The following is a 21,379-nucleotide window of genomic DNA, read 5'->3' on the forward strand; positions in this document are numbered from 1 at the left end:
CTATTTCTCCCATCTCAGTATTTAGCTATCTGTAGTTCCTTTCCTAGGGTTGGGCCCGGTGAGACTGTACCCTTCCCTTTTAGTCTGTCTATTGGCGTTGTACCTATTCAGGTCATGTTTAGGCAGCCACGTCATTGAGGTATCATTTTTGGAACAGATGGTATGCAATGGTTATGGATGGCTACCCTTCTCTGCAGCAGCTCACTACCTGCCCCTATCTAACTAATACCCACTAACTAGTCTCCCTCGTGTCCGGGTAACTACCAATCTTTTCTTAGATTCCCACAAGACTGGCTTTTAAAAAGTCCACATGTGCAGTACTTATCGTCCTGTGCCTGGCTTATTCCGTCTAGCATATTGATTTCTGTTATCATGCATGTTGTCACAGGTGACAGGATTTCATTCTTTTGATGGTCTAATACTCTCCTGTGGACAGATAGCGTACATTCTTTCACTGTTTGCAGTTGTTTCTACTTCTTGGCTGTGCTGACCAGTGGGGCACTAAGAACTGTTTTTACTTCCTTTGGGTCCGGACCCAGCAGTGGACTGGTAGATCACAGGTATATTTTGAGTGTACTGACAGACTGCCTTGCTGGCCTCATGAAGGCTGTGCTTCTGCTCCAATCTTCAAACAGGACGCGAAGGTGCCCTTCTCAGCTCCCCCTCAGTGGCTCTCGTTTGTCCTTTTGATAACAGCCTTTCTGACTGGAGTGAGATGGTATCTCCCTGTGGCTTTGATTTGCATTTCTGTGATGGTTGGTGATATGAAGCATTTTAAAATGTACCGGGTGGCTATTTGTTCGTCTCCTTTTGGGAACTGTCTGAGAGGTTTACTGCCTGGTTTTTTTTTTTTTTTTCAGGCAGGTTATTTGTTTCTTTATTCGTTGATTGATCTGTTGCTACTGAGATTGGAGAGCCTTATATGTGACATTAGCTGCTTGTGGGATGTGTGCTTTGCAAGTCTTTGTCCTACCCGGTAGCTGCCTTTCTGCTGTGTTGACTGTTTCCTCTGCAGCACAGAGGCTTGGGACTTAACACAGCCCCTTTGGTCTACTTTGCTTTGTTTCTTGTTGTTTTTAGAATCTTGTTCAAAAAAGGCTTGCCTGTTGTGGAATATTTGTGCACGCTGTAAAAATGTTGTCTCTGCCTAAGACACCTTTTGATTGGTTTAATGAAGAGCTAAATGGCCAATAGTTAGGCAGGAGAGGATAGGCAGGGTTTCTGGGGAAGAGAGAAGAGGAAGAGGAATCTAGGTGTGCAGATTTTGCCAGAGACTCAGAGCAAATCTGACTTGCCGTCCCGAAGAGGGCTCACCGAGGCACAGGGCAGAATATACAATAAGAAATATGGAATAAATAAGTTATAAGAGTTAGTTGGAAAGAAGCCTAAACTAAAGGCCAAGCTTTCATAATTAATCAGTCTCCATGTTGTTATTTGGGAGCTGGTGATCCAAAGTTAGTCTGGCAAGAAAGCTTGCTACACTAGCCCACTCTGAATCCTTCTCTGCTTTCTTCCTGTGGTTTCATAGTTTCCGGCATGGGATTTTAGTCTTTACTATTTTCAGTTTATTTTTGTAACTAGTGTACAGTAGGGGGTCTAGCTTCATTTTTCTGCACGAAGATGTGTACATTACCCCACACCCTTTACTGAAAGGTGTGTTTTCTCCACTGTCTGGGACACCTTTCTGAATACTCCCTGGTTGTAAGTCTGAGTTTGCTCCTGACTTCTCCCTTCTGCCCACAGAAGGTCCCCATGTAGGTTTTCTGCCTGCAATATCTGTTTTGGTTAGCTTTGTGGTCCAGGGGTTTAGTGCCATCTGCTTGGTTCGTTTTACTCAAGATAGCTTTGGTAAAGACGGGGAAGGTCAGAGGGGGCAGGGCATCTGTTCCGAGAAAAACTCTTGTGAAGACATAGAGGATGGTGGAGAGGGGAGTAGGAAGAAGGTGATGATCTGGGAGGACTTGGGAGGGGCGTGTTGATCAAGAGACAGTGTTTGAAATTCTCAAAGGATTACACGTTAGGAACTTTGTTGTTGCTGTCTCTAAAGAGCGGTGTTAGCAACTTGGTCAGGACTGCATCCAGTCTTGGATTCCTTGGCTCACACAGACATTCCCACAGTATCGATTTCATTTTTCCTTTGTCCGTTTATTTAATCAACATTTACAGTTTAATGGTAGAGGCTTCTCACCTCTTTGGCTGAACTCATTCCTAGCCTCTCTACTATCATTTTTTTTTTTTTTGTAGTACTGTGAGAGGGATTGCTTGTTTTGGTTTTTAGGCAATTTAGATATTTCACAACTATGGAGCAGCAACCTTACTGATTTTTATGTTTATTCTGTATCCTGTAAGTTCACGGAATTCATCTATTAGATTTTAATTTATCCAATAGTTTTTTTTTTTCTAGAGACTTTGTTCTTTTAAAAAATCTATACCTGGTCACTCACCAGCAGACAGTGCTAGTCTGACTTGCTGTTTCCCACTATGGGCGCCCCCTTTTCCGTCCCTTGCCTAATGAATCAGGCTAAGACTTTTAGTACTGCTGTCATGTTCCATAGTGAAAGTTTTCATCTTTCCTCCATTCCCCACATTGTCAGCTTCTGGCTTGTTAGTATGTAGCCTTTGCCATGTAAGGCACAATGCTTTTTTTTCTTTTCTTTCTAAATATTTTTGTTTTCCTTTTTCACTTATTTTATATTTTTTAAAAAGAAAAAAAAACCACCTTTCATCATATTACATACCAATCCCAGTTCCCACTCCCTCCCCTCCTTCCATCCCCTCCACCTTCCCCCCCACCCCTACCCCCATCCACTCCCCAGAGGGCAAGACACGTTGCTCTGAGAAAAGCCCTCCCTACTATATCTAGGCTGAGCGAGGTATCCATCCAAAGAGAATGGGTTTCACAAAGCCAGTACAAGCAGCAGGGACAAATCCTGGTGCCACTGTCAGTGGCCCCACAGTCTACCCCAGTCATACAACTGTCACCCACATTCAGAAGGTCTAGCTTGGTCCTATGCTGGTTCCTTCCCTCTCCGACTGGAGTTGGCGAGCCCCCATTAGCTCAGGTAAACTGTTTCAGTGGGTGAACCCATCATGGCCTTGACTTCTTTGCTCATATTCTCACTCCTCCCACTCTTCAAGTGGACTTTGGGAACTTAGCCTGGCATGATGCATTTCTATCTAACTGATATTAAGTTGTATTTTTTTAAAATCATGATGAGATCTTGAATTTTATCACCTGCAATTTCTGCATCTATTGAGAAGAACGTATGTTTTGTTGCTGGTCTAGTATAATGTGTTTATTAATTTGCAAACTATGCTTGTGTCCCCGGAATGACTCTTACTTGATCATATGAGCAACCTTTCTTAGTTTGTGTTTGCATTCGACTGCAGGGATTTTTGTTAAGAATTTATAAACTATCAGCCAGGTGTGGTGTCATATAACTTTAATCCCAGCACTCAGGAAATAGAAGCAGGTGGCTCCCTGAGTTAGTGGCCTTTCTGGTCTACAGAATGAGTTCCATCCAGGACAACCAGGGCTACACAGAGAAATCCTATCTCGAAAAACAAAAACAAACAAACAAAAAAAGACTTTGTATGCCTATTTTCATCTAGGATAGAGGCCTACAGCTTTCACTCCTTCTTACATTTCCACTTGTACAGTTCAGGGGTATTAAGTACATGTACACTGTTGGGCAACCATCTACTACCATCTTCCCAGAGCAAAACTTGGCTATTGCGTACTAACATTCCAGGGCTCCTTTCCCTTAGCCCCTAGCAATCGCCATTTTGTGGCTCTGTGAGTCCAGTTTTCACATATAAACAGAATCATATTGCATTTACTCTTTTGTGATTGACTTACTACTGTGTTCATGACTTGCTCACGGTTCACCTCTGTGTAGCGTGTGTCAGTCAGCATCTTGACATACTATTGCATTCATGACGTCCTCACGCTTCACCTCTGTGTAGTGTGTATCAGCATCTTTTCTTTGGAAAGGTGAACAGCTTATTTGGTTTTTTGATGTATGCATTTTGTTTGTCTCACTGAGGTATTGGACATTTGCCTAGTCTCTCCCTTTTGGTTACTGTGAATAGTGTTGCTATGGACACACGATACTAATACTTCTTTGAGTCCATTTTCTGTTCCAGAAGTGTCACTGCTGAGTTATACGGTTGTCGGGGCTACCTTTTCCAGAAGCTTCCACACTGCTCCCCAGAGCCTATACCAGCTAACATCCTGTCATCCTATGCCCAAGGACCTGCCTTTCTCTACATCCTCACCAAAGCTAATTATCTTGTTTCTTTTCCTCAAAAAATAATATGCATCCTGATAGCTGTGAGGTAGTACTTCAGGGTGACTTTGCTTTAGTGGCGGGGAACATCTTCTCACGTACATCTGGGTTGTGATGGATTTTATGCCACAGATGGTACAGTTTGAGGATTACAGTGAACTTTGAATGTACTGATTACTTGGTTCAAGAAACCTTACAGATTTCCCTCAGCTGTTTCGGGAGTAAATCAGCCATGTTCTCTTGTGGAGCGTAGATGAGCTATACAAACTGAGAACTGAACCATGCACGCAGTGGGAAGAACCGCAGCTTTTGCCTCATTTGTCTCACCCATAAAACCGAGGCACAATCCCGCCTCACTGAGTTGCTTCCAGGATGAAGTGAGGCAGTGCATTTCAAATGCTTAATGGATACAGATGCTCCTCCATTGTGATGGGCTTGCTGCTCGGGAGAGCCTTCGTAAATGGAAAATATGGGTAGGAAATGCATGTAATATACCTAGCCCATTGAACCTGAGCGATCAGCAGCAGAGTGCACTGTGGAGCATAAAGATCGATTAGAGCTCAAAGCATAGTTCCTGCTGAATGGGTACCACTTCCACACCATTGCCAGACTGAGAAATCCTGACGTTGAACCGTTGTACGCTAGCGCTCATCTGAATACAAGGCGTGTTCACTGTTATTTGTTCTTAGGGTGGGTGCATGGGTGGGGTGAGCATCACGTGATGATCCACCGAGAGACCAGACTGGGCTGGGTCTTGAGAGGTAGAGGAAGGAGCAGAAAGAGGATGCTGAGGATAAGAGGCCATTTGGTGTAGACGTGAGCTACGCTTATGTAATTGGTGATCTTGCTTGTGGTGTGGAGACAGGGGAGGTAATGTCATGGGGGAGGGCATAGTTGCATCAAGAAGTGTGGGCTTCTGAGGGCAGAGTGGGACCACCGACTGTTCAGTGTTGGGAATGCTGGGATCAAAGGCAGCCGGTGCTTATTGTTCTTCCCAGACAGGCATGCCCCTTGGGCCATAATATCAGTACTCCATCCCTCAGACTTTGATCTTGACCATTACCAGTGTTTACCTTTTGGGGAGTACCTTGGGTATTTACAAAGTGCCGTGCAATCAGTTTCATTAGCTGAGAGATAAGATTAATTAGCTGTGTGAGGCAGGCAGACCTGGACTTGGCCTTGAAAAGCTCAGGCCTGAAAGCGAGCTATTCTATTCGGGGTGACTGGGGTGGGTGGTGGCTTTCCTCTGAGTCTCTCAGAGTCTGTGGCTTCCTCTACCTGGAAACTGTGGAACACCACAGGAGAGTCCCCCACTGGAGAGCCCTGGAGCTTCCAGCCTCCTCTGGGAGGGTTGGCAGTGTGTCTTCTACAATACACGGGGAAAGCCCTGGCATAGCTAGCAAGGCTGGTCTGAGGGAAGCCAGGAATCACCTGCTACCCTACTTTAGTATACGTGAATGACTGTCTCCAGTGGAAAGCAATGAAAGTTCCTCTGTACTTTTGTTCCTTAGCCACGACTTGTTCTCTCAGAACTAGCGTTTCCATGGCCATTCAGGGTTCTGTTTTGAGAAGTGACTATTAGTGACACTTGGAAAAGGGAAATACCACTGAGTTCCTAAATGTATTGTTTGCATTTATTTATTTATTTGTTCTTGTGTGTATGTGCCTGTGTATGTGTGTGCATATGTGCAAAGGAGGGAGAAAACATGTGTAAATCAGGATGTCTTCTTCAGTTGCTTCCCCACCTTATTTACATTTGAGACAGGGTCTCTTGCTGGACCTGGACATTACCACTTCAGCTAGGCTGACCAGCCTGTGAGCCCTTGGGATCTGTCTGTTTCTGCTCTCTCCCCTCCACAGGCTCTGGATTGCCGGCATGTGCCTCCACACCTATGAGAGTACTAGGGATTGGACTTAAGTCTTCATGTTCAAACAGCAAGCATTTTTTACCACTGAGCCACCTCCACAACCCCATGTTTGCTTTTCTAAGGTTTTCTCTTCTTGCTAAGTGAAGGACTCTAGCAGGCCCGTGCACGGCAAACACGGCACTCAGGGGTTTTGCCTTTTATCCTTCTCCCTCTTGCTAAAACCCACTAGATTACATTCCTAAAGTTAGCCCCAAGGTCCATTCTCTTATCTGGCCACTGATTCATTCCTGAGACAAAACACCAAGGTCCAACAATCGAAATTCATTATTTAGCCAATACGTCCAATCAGGATTTACCAGCTCACCCTAGCAAGACTCCTCCTTTTTCTCCTTAAAAACCCACTCCCGCAAAAGATACCTGCTTGCTTGCTTGCTCTGGGGCGGTAATACATCTCTGTGCTAAAAATTTGGTGTCTGGGTATGTACTGTACCAACTCCAAGGAGCTGACCCCTTACACTAAGACCTCTAGTTCAGCTTATATACTTAATTATTTTTTTTTTGTGTGTAGGGACTGGAGATGTGGCCCAGAAGTTAAGCGCACTGGCAGCTCTTCCAGAGAACCTAGATTTGATTCTCAGTGTCTACACTGCAGTCTGCAAACATCAGGAACTCCAGTTCCAGGGACCCTGACACCTTCTTTGGGCCTCAGACAAAAATGCAGACAAAACACTCACATTCAAAATATAAACATAAGGGGGAAAATTTTTAAATTTATGTGTGTGTGTGTATGATGTGTATGTACGTGTGTGTGCGGGGGGGTGATGTGTGCATGTGTGAGAGGCATGAGTGTGACCTGGTACGTGTGTGGAGGTCAGAGGACAACTCTGTGGAGTCAATTTTCTCCTTCCACTTCTAAGGCTCAAACTCAGGCCACCAAGCTTTCATGGTGAGCTCTTTATCCGCGGAGACTTCTCACTGACCCTCAGTTTATGTTTTCTATAATTCTATACTTAAGTTGGCAGAAAACCCATTCTAACTAAGTAAATGTTTAAAATTAAAGCCTCACCACGATGACTAGCACATTTGTCAATGACCATTGCTCTGGAGATCTCTGAAGTTTTCAGATCCGCACACAGCACACAAACAGCACGTGCCACGCGTGTGCCAAGGCACTTCCAAGTGCCATCCACTCAAGGGTCCTTTCTACAAAGGGGTGCCCTTCAGGAATGTGCCTTACACTCCAGTACCTGCCGCTCAGCAAGACAGAAACCACTGTAGGTGTTTCTTGCCGAAGGGGATTTAATAAGAACAGTTAGATGCTTCTTTAAAAACTATTAAAAGGGCCAAAGAAGAAAAACTCAGGGGGGTGACCACCATTGCTCAGGTTGGCCACTGCAGTCTAACCGTGAGACCTCCTTTCCATAGCTCAACACAAAATGCACACAATGGCATCGTGGGAGGGTCTTTGTCTCGCGATGTTACGTCAAGGCATTAATAAAACCCTTTCAGGTCCTTTGCGTCTATACTATGACTCCCAGTTTTGTGCTTTTATTTATGGAATACCTGTGTTGTGAGGACATGTGTACCTCTGTCTCTGTGGATTTCTTGAGCTTTTTATTCTGCTCCTTTTCTTGTCTGTGGTTTTGCCTATTCTGATTTGTTTTCATTCTGCTGTTGTTTGATCTTATCTTATTCTATTATTGTCCCTTAGAGGCCTTTTTGTCTTTTAAGGGGACTCAGAAAAGCTGTGAATCCAGATGGGAGGGTAGGTGGAAAGGAACCCGGCAGAGGTGGGGAATCCATAATCAAAATACATTGTATGAAAAAAAGTCTATTTTCAGTAAAAGACAAAAAAGAGTCATAGGAAATTGTTGTTCACGGCCACAGTGCCAGGCTGGTAAACAGAGAGAGGAAGCTTAACTTTGCTGAGAAACATCACATCTGCCGAAGCCCGAAGATCCCGATCTCACACAGGGCATGTAATTGGCAGACAGTGTTCTTTATCAAGAACTATGGAGAGGGGAGAAGGGAGGAGGAAAAAGGAGGGGGGTAGGGATTCTGGGACATGTGGACCAGGCTTATAGCCCTGAGAAATGGGGAACATTATTGAAACATGCAAGAAGGGTAAACATGGTTGCAAAATAACAGCCAAAAGAAACATGGACTAATATTCCCATCTCCCACATGAAGACACGGAGGGAGGCATGGGAACCAAGTAGCTTGCAGGAACCAGTGTGGAATTCAAAAGTCAGTGTGCCTTCTCACAGACCCATGGTTTATTCACACTCATCCTGGGAGGACCTGCCATGTGGCACCTCACCCCCAAACCTAATCAGCTTCCTTGGCTTTGACTAATGCTTCTCAGCTCACAGTTTTTAAAAGGCTTGCTTGGTCCCTTCTTATTTGTGGTGTTTCAAAATTTGCTGTCCTTTTCAGCTCCTCTCAAAAAGTATAATCTGACTGGCCGGCAAGCAGAAGACAAAAGAGGCAGGAGGCAGAGCCCCTCCCCATTCCTACTGACACCTCAGCTCTACAGCTGTGACCTCTGCTGGACAACCCATGGCTCTAGATCCTGTTTACACTGGCTTCTGGTGACACCGTTCTTCCCCTTGTTCCCTCGGCCCTAGGTCTCCTGACGGTTTCCCACTCTTGCTGGTATCTGGGTTTCGTCATTCCTGATTTTAGTAACACTCCCAACTTTCGTCATTAATTTTATCTCCACTGAGTGCATCTTAGTTATCAACTGCTGATGTTTCTAAGAGATGTCGGAATTCCTCACAAAGATGAGCTAGTTATTTACTCCAGTAAGGGGAAGTGTCACATTGATGGGGACATGATGGTGTCTCAGAAGAGAATAATGTAGAGTTTGGAGTCAGAGTTCAAGCGGTTTGAGATGGGTCTATCAGCTAAAGTCTTTGATTAGATGGGCACGGTTCATGAGAAAACTGTTTAGGGTTGGGGGAACTAACAAAGAGGGAAGATTTTTTCAGTAAGATCTGATGAACAGTTATTTGATACGGGAGCAGGTTTGCCCAGGGTAGTCATCTCTGTCCTAAGAGAACAGAACCAACAGGACACATACGTTTGTGCATGAGTACATGCACGGATGAATGGGCGTGGGTGGCAGGAGGAGGGAGACTGAGCGATCTTGAAGACATGGGCTCACATTGTTACGGAGGTTGCTGAGTCTAACAGCTGTAGCCAGCCTGGGAAGAGCTAAGGTGGATGCTCCGGGCTGGAGGCAGCCTCCTGCAGAACTTCTGTTCCTCAGGGAGATTACCCTTTCCCTGAAGGCTTTCAACAGATGGCACCTACATTACAGATCTCTTTTTCTAGGACACCATGAGTTAAGTGTTAATCTCATTTAAGAAAAATCTGTATACCAACATGCATAGGTGTTTGAACAAATTGTCTATGCATTAGGACTTAGCCATGAACGAGGAGAAAACATTTGCAAAGCATGTACCAGATAAAGGACATATCTAGAGTATAAAGAACACTCAACAATAAGAAAAATTACAATCCAGTAAAGGTTTGAGCAGCCACGCCACAAAGATGAGCAGGGGCACTTCACAAAACAGGATCAGCCTGTAAGCACATGAAAAAGTGTACTCAGCAACATTAGTCGCCAAAGAAGTACAAAATAAAACCACAATGAGATGCTACCACACACCTATTAGAGCAGTAATATTTAAAAGCTTGATCTTGTCAAGTGTTGGTAAGGATGATGGAGGAAGTGAAATTCCCTGACTCTGCAGACGGGAGCTTTTATGCTACAACGACTTTGGGAAAGAGTTCGCAGATTGCTTAGAAGTTGTTGTCTTTGTTTCTTTGCCGGTTGTTTTGACAAAATATTCTGGGAAAAGCAGCTTAGGGTGAGGCTATTTTAACTTTCAGTTCCAGGTGACAGTCTGTCACTACGGGGAAGTCCCAGCGGCAAGGGTAAGACAGCTGTTCACATCACATCTATATAAGCAAACAGAGACCGTCGAATGGATTGTGCCTGCTCTCAGCTAGCTTTCTTGACTCTCACATGGTTCAGGATCTAGGGAATGGTGCCACCCTCTCTGGGCAGGTATTCTTAATGTAATCAATACAACCCTCAATAGGCACGCTCAGAGGTCCTGTTCCCGGGTGGTTTTAGATTTCCTCAAAGTGACAATTAGCACTAACTTTCACACTTGAATGCATGCATACTATATGGTCTAGCTACTTTAACTCTTATATATTTACCCAAAATAAAAGGAGATATATGTTCCTAAGGCATATCTATGATTGTTTGTAGTCATCTTTTTGGCAATAGAGCTTTTAAAACCTTTACTGCTTGTGACCTTTTCTTGCCTGAGAAATTTTTATATGGCCCTGGGTATATAGATATAGGATAGACATACAAATTAAAAATTTACTGGTAGTAAATTATCAATTTAATTTAGGGGTTGGCAGATGACTCCGCCAGTAAAGGGTTTGTCTTGCATGAGGGCCTAAGTTCCATCTTCAAAAACCACGTACAATGCTGGGCATGCCCACCCCTTGAGGGACACTGCAACAGGAGAGCCAGCCCCACTCTCTCATGGGAGAGAGCATCCCACTTGTACTCAGGAGAGAGGGCTCTGCCCCTTACCACAGGCATGGGAAAGCTGGCCCCCTTGGTATGGGTCTAGGGGAGGTGGCTCAACACATTGCCCGAGGGGGTTAGTCACAGTGGCCTTGACTGACCAGCTCAGCTAACACCCAGGCCCACATCCTGGGCTTTGGGTTGACCCACCCTAACATCTACCCCATCTGTGACCGACTCAAGCATGTGAAGAGACTGTTGCTCTTTACATATCCAAGGATATCCAAGAGGAGTTTTGGTGAGGGTCCAGGGATGATGGTGTGCCAGAGTCCTTGAACTAGACCAATGACTCATTATAATGAACATCTGGAGGTGGGACTGATTGGACAAAGGGTACATAGAGTGTGTGACACACCTCAGCCCCCAGTGCCAGAATGAATGAAGAGGTTTTGGGTGTTAGAGAGGCAGGAAAGATGGTGGAGTGAGGTGGGTTTTTTTTTGTCTGTTTTGTTTCTAATTAATTTTGGGGGAGGGTATTTGGGGGGTGTTGCAGGGAGGAGTGTATATGGAGGGACTGGGAGGTGAGTGGGATTGGGGGTGCATGATGTAAAATTCTCAAAGAATCAATAAAGAATTACGTTATATTAAAAAAAAATGCTGGGCATGGTGATGCAAACTTGTAATCCCCACACCAAGGAGATGGAGACAGGAGGCCCCGGCTTGGCCTGAGCTCCAGGACAATGAGATCCTGCGTCATTCCTGGGTTGTCCTCTGACCTCCACATGCACCTGCTCACGTATGTACATGCGTTTGCATGCACGCACCCACCTGCACACATGCAAACACAAAGGCACTAAAAGTGAATTTTAGAGCATTTGGTTTTCACATAACTTTACCATTATATAAAAGATGAAAGCAAATTTGCACAAGATAGATATGATTGTTTATTTTTACATGAAGAGTATAAATCTTGGTTGAATATTTAATACTGCAAGACAAAGCATCATTAGCATTTTTTCAGAGTTGATTGGTATTTTGGTTTTCCATGTGTTAATGATGAGAATGTATTTTGTGTGTGTGTGTGTGTGTGTGTGTATAAATTGTACAAAGGGACAGGAGTATGTTTAGGGCCATTTTAGACATTCTATCTTATATCCAAGCCCCACATCATCTAATGATATTATGAAATTCAAATCAACAACTCAGGCAAAACTTTAAGAAATACAATGAGAGATACATACCTGTTGAGGAATGATTAGAAAACAGTGAGCCCTGAGCCTTGCTTTCTACTAGAAACAAGGCTGTTTCTATAACAGTAGAAGACTGTTTATGTACATTGAAAACATGGTGCTACATGTATACAACAATCTTGGATCTGAACTGCAGTGTTTCGCGGGAGTTTGGTTGAGGGGTTAGCATACACACACCAAGTGCTCATATAGCATGTTCAGAACTAAGGCTGCAATGGGGGTTACAAGATCCAACATGGCGGAGTGCCTCCAGAAGCACTTCAGATTGCTTACCTGTTTTATTTTGAACTGTTAGCTGCGTGTTCAGCAACCTTTTATTCTCACTGTTTCCCCCAAATCCCCATATTTGTGGGTTCACAACTCACAGTTTAAGAGGCCAGCCTTCAGACAGCCCAAGTGTCCACAGCAGGATGCCGGAGAAGCAAACCACCATATCTGCAGGCTAGAAAAGCTAGCGAAGAGGAGCGGTCATGGCGTCCAGGAGCGATTCGAAAGCTCAAAGTAAAAGTGGAATGAAAAACAAAACCTGCTTTGAAAACCTAGACTATAGATTCCACATGAATAAAACTGGGAAGTGCAAAGTCATTACCGTGACGGAAAGTAGGGCTGTGGTTGTCTGGGGCTGAATGGCACAAGAGGGAGGGATGACCGTGGACACCAGAAACCTTAGGCATGGAGGATGTGTTGCTAGTGGAGACGGTTTCATGGGACATGACCGTATATCAAAACTCTGGTCAAATTATGTAATTTAAATATTTCAGTTTACACTCCCGCCCCTCCCCGCCCCCACGCCCCACAAACACCAACAATCAAAGCTGCTTTTTTGCCCAGATCAACTGTCTTCCCATAGCTAGCACTATTGCTGGAAAACCTTGGCCCCACTCTGCTCCAGCATCAGCGACAAACGCTCCTTCCTCTTCCACCTTCAGTCTGAGCACTCCTCACAGCTGGCTGGCTCAGCTCTGCCTTCGAGGCTGAGGGGAATCGAGAAGAAACTGATTGGGTTATCATGGCTATGGGTAGAGGCCTCGGGTTAGGAGCCGTTGATCGGCTTATAATGTACTTTGCTTTTCTGTGTGTGCTTTTATTTGGTTATAGTTTGATATTTTGCTTTTTTCTTTTTAGGTGTGGTTTTCTTTTCATTTTCTTTCTTTCTTTCTTTTTTTGGAGAGGGCTATTGTTGTTGTATTGGGGTTTTGTTTTTTGAGAAAAAACTGAAAGTTGGGCGGGGAGAGAGAGGAACTGGAAAAACTTGAGGGAGGGGAAGAATATGACCAAAATATTTAAATTTAAAAGTTGTTTTAAATAATAAAACATATTGTAACAAAAAAGAAAAATAATTTTTTATTTTCTTTCTTTCCTTTTTTTCTTTTTTTTCTTTCTTTCTTTTTTTTTTTTTTTTTTCGAGACAGGGTTTCTCTGTAGCTTTGGAGTCTGTCCTGAAACTCGCTCTTGTAGACCAGGCTGACCTCAAACACACAGAGATCCACCTGCCTCTATCTCTTGAGTGCTGAGATTAAAGAAATGCACCAACACCACTCTGCTGAAAAATAACTTTTGTCTTACAATATATTCTGGTATGGTTTTCCTTCCTCTATGTCTTTCCAGATTCTCCCCACCTCCCCTCCCATCCAACTCCATTGTTTCTTTCTCTATTGTTTTAGAAAACAGTCATAGTTACAAAAAAGAAACAAATGAGAATAAAATATTAACGACAAAGAAAGAGCATGAGAAACACATATACACTCAGATACACACATACACAGACAGACAGACACACAAACCCCAAACCCATAAAAATATAAAATCTGAAACCATAATATACAAACAAAAGGCCTATAAAGTTTTTAAAAAATGCTAAAAGTAATATGAAACAAAAAAAATTAACCTCCCAAAATACCATTGAGTTTGTTTTGTGTTGGCCATCTCTGCTGATTGTTAGCAGACTTTTCTTTCCCGCCCACTAGTTCTAAAATAATTGACATGGAAAGTTAATATTACTTATAAATGCTCAGCCAGTAGCTCAGGCTTGTTACTAGCTAACTCTTACATTAAATTAACTATTTCTTATCTGCGCTTGCCATGTGACTTGGCACCTTTTCTCAGTACAGTATGCTCATCTAGCTTACTCTCTGTCTGGCGACTCCTCTGACTCTGCCCTTCTTCTTCCTAGAATTCTCTCTGTGTCTAGCTGTCCCGCCTATACTTCCTGCCTGGCTACCAGCCAATCAGCTTTTTATTAACAATGAGAGCAACACATTTTCAAAGTACATAGAATTATTCCACAGCAGCTGAACATGGAATATGCCTTTAAATATGGTTTGTATACCTAGTGAGACTTGGTTGGAGAAAATGATTTTTTCCGTTGCAAGTGGTTACCAATTGGAGGTAGCTTCTTGGTTAGGGATAGGGGTTGTGTCCACTTCCCCTCTCATTGCTGGGGCTGCATCTGGCTTGAACCTGGACAGGCCCTTTGCATGCCGCCACAATCTCTGTGAGTTTATGTGTGACCATCCTTCTGTGTCTGGAATATGTTGTTTCATTGGTGTTTTCTCTGGCTCTTACAATCTTTCTGCCTCTTCTCCATAGCTTTCTCAGCCCTGAGGGGTGGGGTTTGATGGTGACATCCCACTTAGGACTGAGTGTTCTAAGGTCTCTTACTCCCTGCACACTGTCCAGCTGTGGGTCTCTGTATTTGTTCTCATCTACTGCAGATGGATGCTTCTCTAATGATGGCTGAGTGAGACACTGGTCTATGCGTAAAGCAGAATGTCATCGAAGGTCATTTTATTGTTATGTTCTTTAGCAGAACAATATTAAAAATATTTCATTAGCTTATGTGGTGGTCTGAGTGAATATGGCCCCCATAGATTCATGTTTTTGAAGGCTTGGTCCACAGGCAGTGGCACTATTAAGAGATGTAGACTTGTTGAAGTAGGTATGGCCTTTTCAAAGGATGTGTGTCACTATGGAGGCAGGCTTGGAGGTTTCCTATGCTCCAGCTATGCCCAGGGTGGCACACAGTCTCCTGCTGCCTGTGGATCACAATGTAGAACACTCTCAGTTTCTTCTCCAGCATCATGACTGCCTGCATGCCCCATGCTTCTCAACATAATAACAATGGACTAAACTTCTGAAACTGTAAGCCAGTCCCAATTAAATGTTTCCTTTACAAGAGTTGCCATGGTCATAGTGTCTTTCACAGCAATAGAAACCATGACTAAACAGCTTATACTAATTGTACCAGAGAGTAGGTTTTCTTGTGACGTTGCCAGATGTGTATATAGCACAGTTTGATTGTAGTCACTACCCCAATTTTCCTCTCTTGCCTCCCCCCTCTCATTTTCTTTCATCACTTTTCACATTCCAGAAACTCTCTATATTAAAGTTCATGTCTTTTCTTATATTCTAGATCCAAATATGAGGAAAAAAAGCAACAATAACACATACATTTCACATTTTGCTCAACATAATGAGTTCCAGGTAGATTTTTTTTTTTTACATAGAACATGATTTCCTTCTTTGTAGCTAAATAATCCTCCGCTCTGTGTGTGTGTGTGTGTGTGTGTGTGTGTGTATACAAAGAAAAAAACCACGAGAAAAAGCACACATATACATATACATTCTGAATGGCGTTTAAAAACTTTAAGTTCGGATTGTTTGTTGCCAGTGTATAAAAATACAATAAAGTTTTGTCTGTTTGTCTTATATCTTACACTTTTGTTGAATTTAGTCGTTGATTCTAGCACAGAGAGGGAGAGGGAGAGAAAGAGGGAGAGGGAGAAAAAGAGAGGAAGAGAGGGAGAGGGAGGGGATGGTACCCAGTGTTGTGTGTGCTGAGCAAACATATATCCCTGAACTATGGCCCTGATCTCCTACAGACTTTGTTTTGTTTTTGTGTTTTCCACTTTCTACAATCAGATAATCATATCTTTTGTGACTAAAAATGGTTTTATTTAGTGTATTTTACTAGGCCATTTTTTTCCTTTTCTTTCTTTTTAATTTAATTGTATGTGTCAGAGTTCCAATACAATGTTGGATGGAAATGGGGGCATATTCTATCATGTTCTGGATCTTAGGGATGCATTTAGTGTTTCAGAATTATGATGATTTAATTCAATATATAGTTGTTTGCAGATATCCTTTAGATGGCTGAGAACTTTCCCTCTATTCCTAGTCCACTGAGAGTTTGCTTAATTTATTTATTGATGTTTTGAGGTAGTCCAAGTGTAGTATAGTCCAAGGTGATCATGAACTTGCAGAATGCTTCTGTTCCCTCTCCCAGGCATGCGTATTAAAGCTTGTGTCACCACACCTGGGAAGAATATCATTTTCAGTAAGGAATAGATGCTTGATTTTTGTCAAATGTTGTTTCCTACACATAGTGACATGATCACATGACTTTCATTTTTAACTTTTCTGTTATAAACTGTACTGATTTAATTACATTTTAAAATTTCAATGTATTCATTTATTTTGTACATGTGTTTATGTGTATATGTGTGTATGCATGCACACATGCATGCTGTGGGAGTCAGCTCTTTCTCTCCACCATGTGTGGATCAAACTCAAGTCATTAGGGTTAGCAGCAATCCCTCTTACCCACGGAGCCATCTTGCTGGCCCCTGATTTATTTGTGAGTGAGTCAAACCCATACTCCTGGTATAAACCTCTCTTGGTTGTGATAGAATATTCTTTTAGTGTAGTATTGGATTAAATTGCAGGATAATGCTAAAATCAGGTGAGTTGTGAAACCTTCTTTTGATCTGGGATTCCCCTCTGTATGCTGTGAATACCATTGGTGAATAAAGAAACTGCCTTGGCCTACTGATAGGGCAGAATTTATCTAGGCAGGGAAAACTCAACTGAATGCTGAAAGAAAGAAGGAGGAGTCAGGAGGAGCCATGTAGCTCCACCAGAGCTAGACGCTGGAACTTTGCCCAGTAAGCCACAGCCTCGTGGCGATACACAGATTAATGGACATGGGTTAATTTAAGATATGAGTTAGCTAGAAATATGCTTAAGCTGCTGGCCAAACAGTATTGCAAGTAATATAGTTGCTGTGTGATTATTTTGAGTCTGAGCTGCCGGGTGGTCGGGAAATGAACTAGTAGCCTCTTACAACAAACTGGCACTCCAACATGTGCTAGCTAAATTCATATAAAACCTGAGAGTGCTTGGAAAGGAATTCTAGACACTAAAAAACAAAGTTTAGCTGCATTTTTTTTTCAGATGGGCTTTGCTTGCTGGTGGCATGCTGCAGTTCCTTTAAGAGAGGTTTTCCTGATTTCCATGTGACTTTGAAATGGCATCTTCCTGGACAGTACAAACTCTGATGAGGTCTGGCTGTGGAGCATTTCAATGGGATCTGTGAGCAGAGTGCTACAACTTGCTTAATGGTAACACAAACCTTCTGTGACCTGACCCTGGGTCTGGGGCAGAGAGAATGTTTCTCAGAGACAATGGATGGACTTCCACCATGTTGGACTGGGCAGAGTAAGCAGGCAGAACCTTGTTTGCCTTAACAATGCTGCTGCTTAGCTTTTAAAGAAGCGCTTCTGGTCAGAAAATAATTACATATATACAATAAAGACAGATTCAGTCATAAAAGACCTTTAAATGAGATACAGTGTGTTTTAAAAAATGTATGTAGGCTTGGGAGAGAGAAGAAAAAGAGTAAACAGACAGTGAATGTAATATAAAAGAGTACAGGCAGTCATAGATTAAAGGAATAAAGATAATAAAATAAATATTAAACTTATAGAAAAAGTAATAGAGTAAAAAAATAAGTCACATAAAGATGGACTATATACAGAGAGTCTGGATTATGTATATTATTGTGTTTTCTTTGATTTTTTTTTTGTCTGTGAATGAACTAAGTACAGAGAAACATTTCATTGTATGGCTTACTAACCTAAACTAACCTATATATTTTAAAAGTATGTTGATTCCAAAATTTGGGTCTAAGGATTTGTTGCTTTGGAAAAGAGATTCTTCTTTTGTTTCCACAGAAGATGAGAACCTGTGGATTAATTCCAGACTAATGTGTGGTTTGATGGACCAAGACCCCCCGCAAAGGTTACTGTGAACATACCCAAAAATACTTCGCCCAACAAAAAACAGGAAGCAGTTTGGAGAGAACTACGCCCAAATTCCCTAAATGAATGTTTATAAATGTTTGTTTACATTTAAAGGGGGATATGTTATAGAGATTTGGATTGGTACGGATCTTAGTTTATTGATACAAATTCAAGGTCAATTTTGTTATATGTTTATTTCTGCTCTTGATTAAGGTATTGTGTTTGTGCATCTCATTTAAAAATGTAATGTAAAGAAATACAGGTTAATAGATAAATTATCTATAGTAGTTAAGCTTGTAGGCATGTTAGCTACATTTTCTAGATATAGAGAGATATATTTTGGTTAGATAAGTATTCTTCGGATCTTTCAGAGACCTTCAGAATATGGCATTTAAATGTTTAAGAATTTAGGCTTTTTCGTGACAGTGAGACATATCTGCTCCTGGCAGCACCAATTCCTTCAAGAGGAGAATGGGCATTGAAGAAGCTCCTTAAGGACTTTGCTAGCCATTTGGGTAAGAAGCTTCTCTTGCCTGTATTGCTTGATGCTATGCTGTCTGAACTGGACATGCAGGACCCACAGACAAATGACTGCTGGACTTGCCCAAAGGTGAGACGATCGATCCTTCGGGGTTCCTGCTTTATGAAAGAGTCCGCCAGACATTCTGCATGACACAGAAAAGCAACTGGTGGACTTTGTCATCACAAGGCAGAACAGATCTTCAAATTTCCAGTAGAAAAATCTGATGAAGATGGATGCCCCAATGACACAGAACAACTTTGGGTGACTGTCCCGGCAGTGAGATTTCTCTGTCAATTCTCGAGTTTTGGAAGTTGCTTACAACGTACTTCCTGTTTACTTAGGTAATATTATATCCTTCTGGAGTCTTTGATGGAGTTGAAGAATACATAGCTATAATTATAGTTTTTCTTAGTTATGATAAAAGATAAAGTAGATATAAATACTGTAACTGTAATTCTTGCTTGATACCTGCTTTGTTATGTGAAATTTTACTATGTTAAAATTAAGACCTTCCTTTTCATTTAGACAGAAAAGGGGAGGTGATGTAGGATTCCCCTCTGTATGCTGTGAATACCATTGGTAAATAAAGAAACTGCCTTGACCTGTTGATAGGGCAGAATTTAGCTAGACAGGGAAAACTAAACTGAATGCTGAGAGAAAGAAGATGGAATCAGGAGAAGCCATGTAGCCCTGCTGACATGACAGAGACAGATGCTGGAACTTGTGGTGATACACAGATTAATGGGTTAATTAAGGCAGAGTTAGCTAGAAATATGTTTAAGCTGTTGGCCAAACAGTATTGCAAATAGTAGTTTCTGTGTGATTATTTCAAGTCTAAACTACCAGGTGGTCAGGAAATGAACTAGTAGCCTACTACAACATTCTTTCTAACTCAATTTTTAAATAAATATTTATTTATAAGCAAAGATTTATATAAAAATAGAATTTCTTCATCCTTAAATGTGTTATTTAAATGTTTGACTACCTTGAAGCTCTCTCGGCAAGGGATTTTCTTTGTGAGAAGATTTTTAAAGACACAATATTTATTTAACATTTTTTGAGAATTTCCTACATGTGCATAATGTGTTTTGACCATATTCATTCCGTTTGTCCCCATAACTCCTCCCAGATCCACCCCACCTCTCTCCCAATTGTGGCTCTCACTTTTTTTAAGAGTCCACTGATTTCAGTATGTGCTGCTCATACATTCCTAGGTGTGGGGCTGTCCACCGGAACACGGCCACAGTCCTGCCTACCAGGAGGCACACTTTAAGGAAAACTGACTCCAAGGCTGGAGAGAGTGCTCAGCACTTAGAAGCCTTGCTGATCTTGCAGAGCAACCAGATTCAGTTCCGAGAACCCCTCAGACAGCTCAGAACCTCTTGTAACTCCAGTTCTAGGGGATCCAACCCCTCTTCCACAGGCATCCGAATGCTCACAATGTCCATGTAAACAATCAGGCGTGTACACACACACGCACATACACACGCACACGCGCGCGCGCACACACACACACACACACAATTTTAGGAGCATGTTTTAACAATAGAAAACTGCCACCCCTTTCCCCTGGAGTCATTGGCTCTCAATAGCTCTTCAGGTAGGAGACACACGACAGCTGTTACAGTTATACAGTACTCAATCGTGCTAATGTAGAAAAAGCTGGATGTGTAAGAACACAGTAATTCATACCACACAGACATTTTCAGTGACCCGCCTCTGACAAACGGGTGAGTGTGTTACTTGATCAGATGCTGCGCTGCTTGTTTATGGTGTAAGACAGTAGAGTTCTTAGAGAAGCAGAACAGGCTGTCTTACAAGAGTCCTGTTGAGTTCCAGTTTTCAGGAGTGACTCTGTCCCAAGGCCTCCACCACAACTGTCTTGGGTCTTCCCTCTTGGAAAAAATAAGTACATAATTTATTTTCTATTTTACAGGAGCCCCCAGTTGAAAGACTTTGGGCTTTGACATTTTAAAGCGAGCATGAAACTGTTAAAGTATTTGACTTCTTTAAAGATTGTGGGATTATGTTTTATAATGTGATAGTAACATGAAATTTGGGGGATAAACAAAAAAAGGAAAGGTTATAGGTTAAATAGTGATGTGTTTGTGTGTCAAGTAGACGTGGGGGTAACCGTTCTGTTTAGTTTTGGTCAGCTTGACACAAGCCAGAGTCACCTGGGAAGACAGAACCTTAATTGAGGAATGGCCTCTATCAGATTGCCCTATGGGCCTGTCTGTGAAACATTTTTCTCTACTAATGACTGTTTTTGAAGGGCCTAGCTATGGGTGTTACCACCTCTGGAAGGTGGTCCTGGGTTATTTAAGTCTGAAAGCAAGCTGAGCAAGCCATAGGAAGCAAGCCAGTAAACAGTTTCCCCCATGGTCTCTGTTTCAGTTCCTGCCTTCAGGTTGTTACAGTTCCTGACTTCTTCCCTCAGGGATGGATTGTGATGGGGAAATTAAGCTAAATAAACCCTTTCCTTTACCTCCCCCCACCCAGTGTTTTATTACAATAGAAAGCAAACTAAGCAAGAGATGCAGAGAATGGAGCAGGGACATGGCAGGGTTAGGTCTAGAGAAATTTGCAGATCTGGGATGTGACCAGGAAAACTGTGGGGGGCAGAGGTTCAACAAAGCTTTTGGAGTGAGAAATGAACTTGGACATCTCAACGCCCATTTCACAGGAAGGAAATTGAGGGGCAGGTGGTAACTTCCCTGATTATATAGTGAGGATAAAAAACTTGGATCTTCTGATGCCATAGCCTTAGATTGATCCAAAGTTTCAGTGGATAAAGACCCCAAGAGATGCAGG

At 42.5% G+C, this 21,379-nt stretch overlaps 1 long non-coding RNA gene across 1 annotated transcript; it reads left to right on the forward strand.

Annotated features, from left to right (window-relative positions):
* The first annotated feature begins 448 nt into the window (after positions 1–448).
* On the forward strand, positions 449–19,526 carry LOC146894381 (uncharacterized). Its single transcript, XR_015002077.2, has 2 exons — positions 449–560; positions 17,195–19,526. It is a non-coding gene; the product is annotated as an uncharacterized LOC146894381 (long non-coding RNA).
* The last annotated feature ends 1,853 nt before the right edge of the window (positions 19,527–21,379 follow it).

This window comes from Myodes glareolus, chromosome 6 (assembly GCF_982192425.1).
Source record: "Myodes glareolus chromosome 6, mMyoGla1.1, whole genome shotgun sequence".
NCBI classification, from domain to species: Eukaryota; Metazoa; Chordata; class Mammalia; order Rodentia; family Cricetidae; genus Myodes; species Myodes glareolus.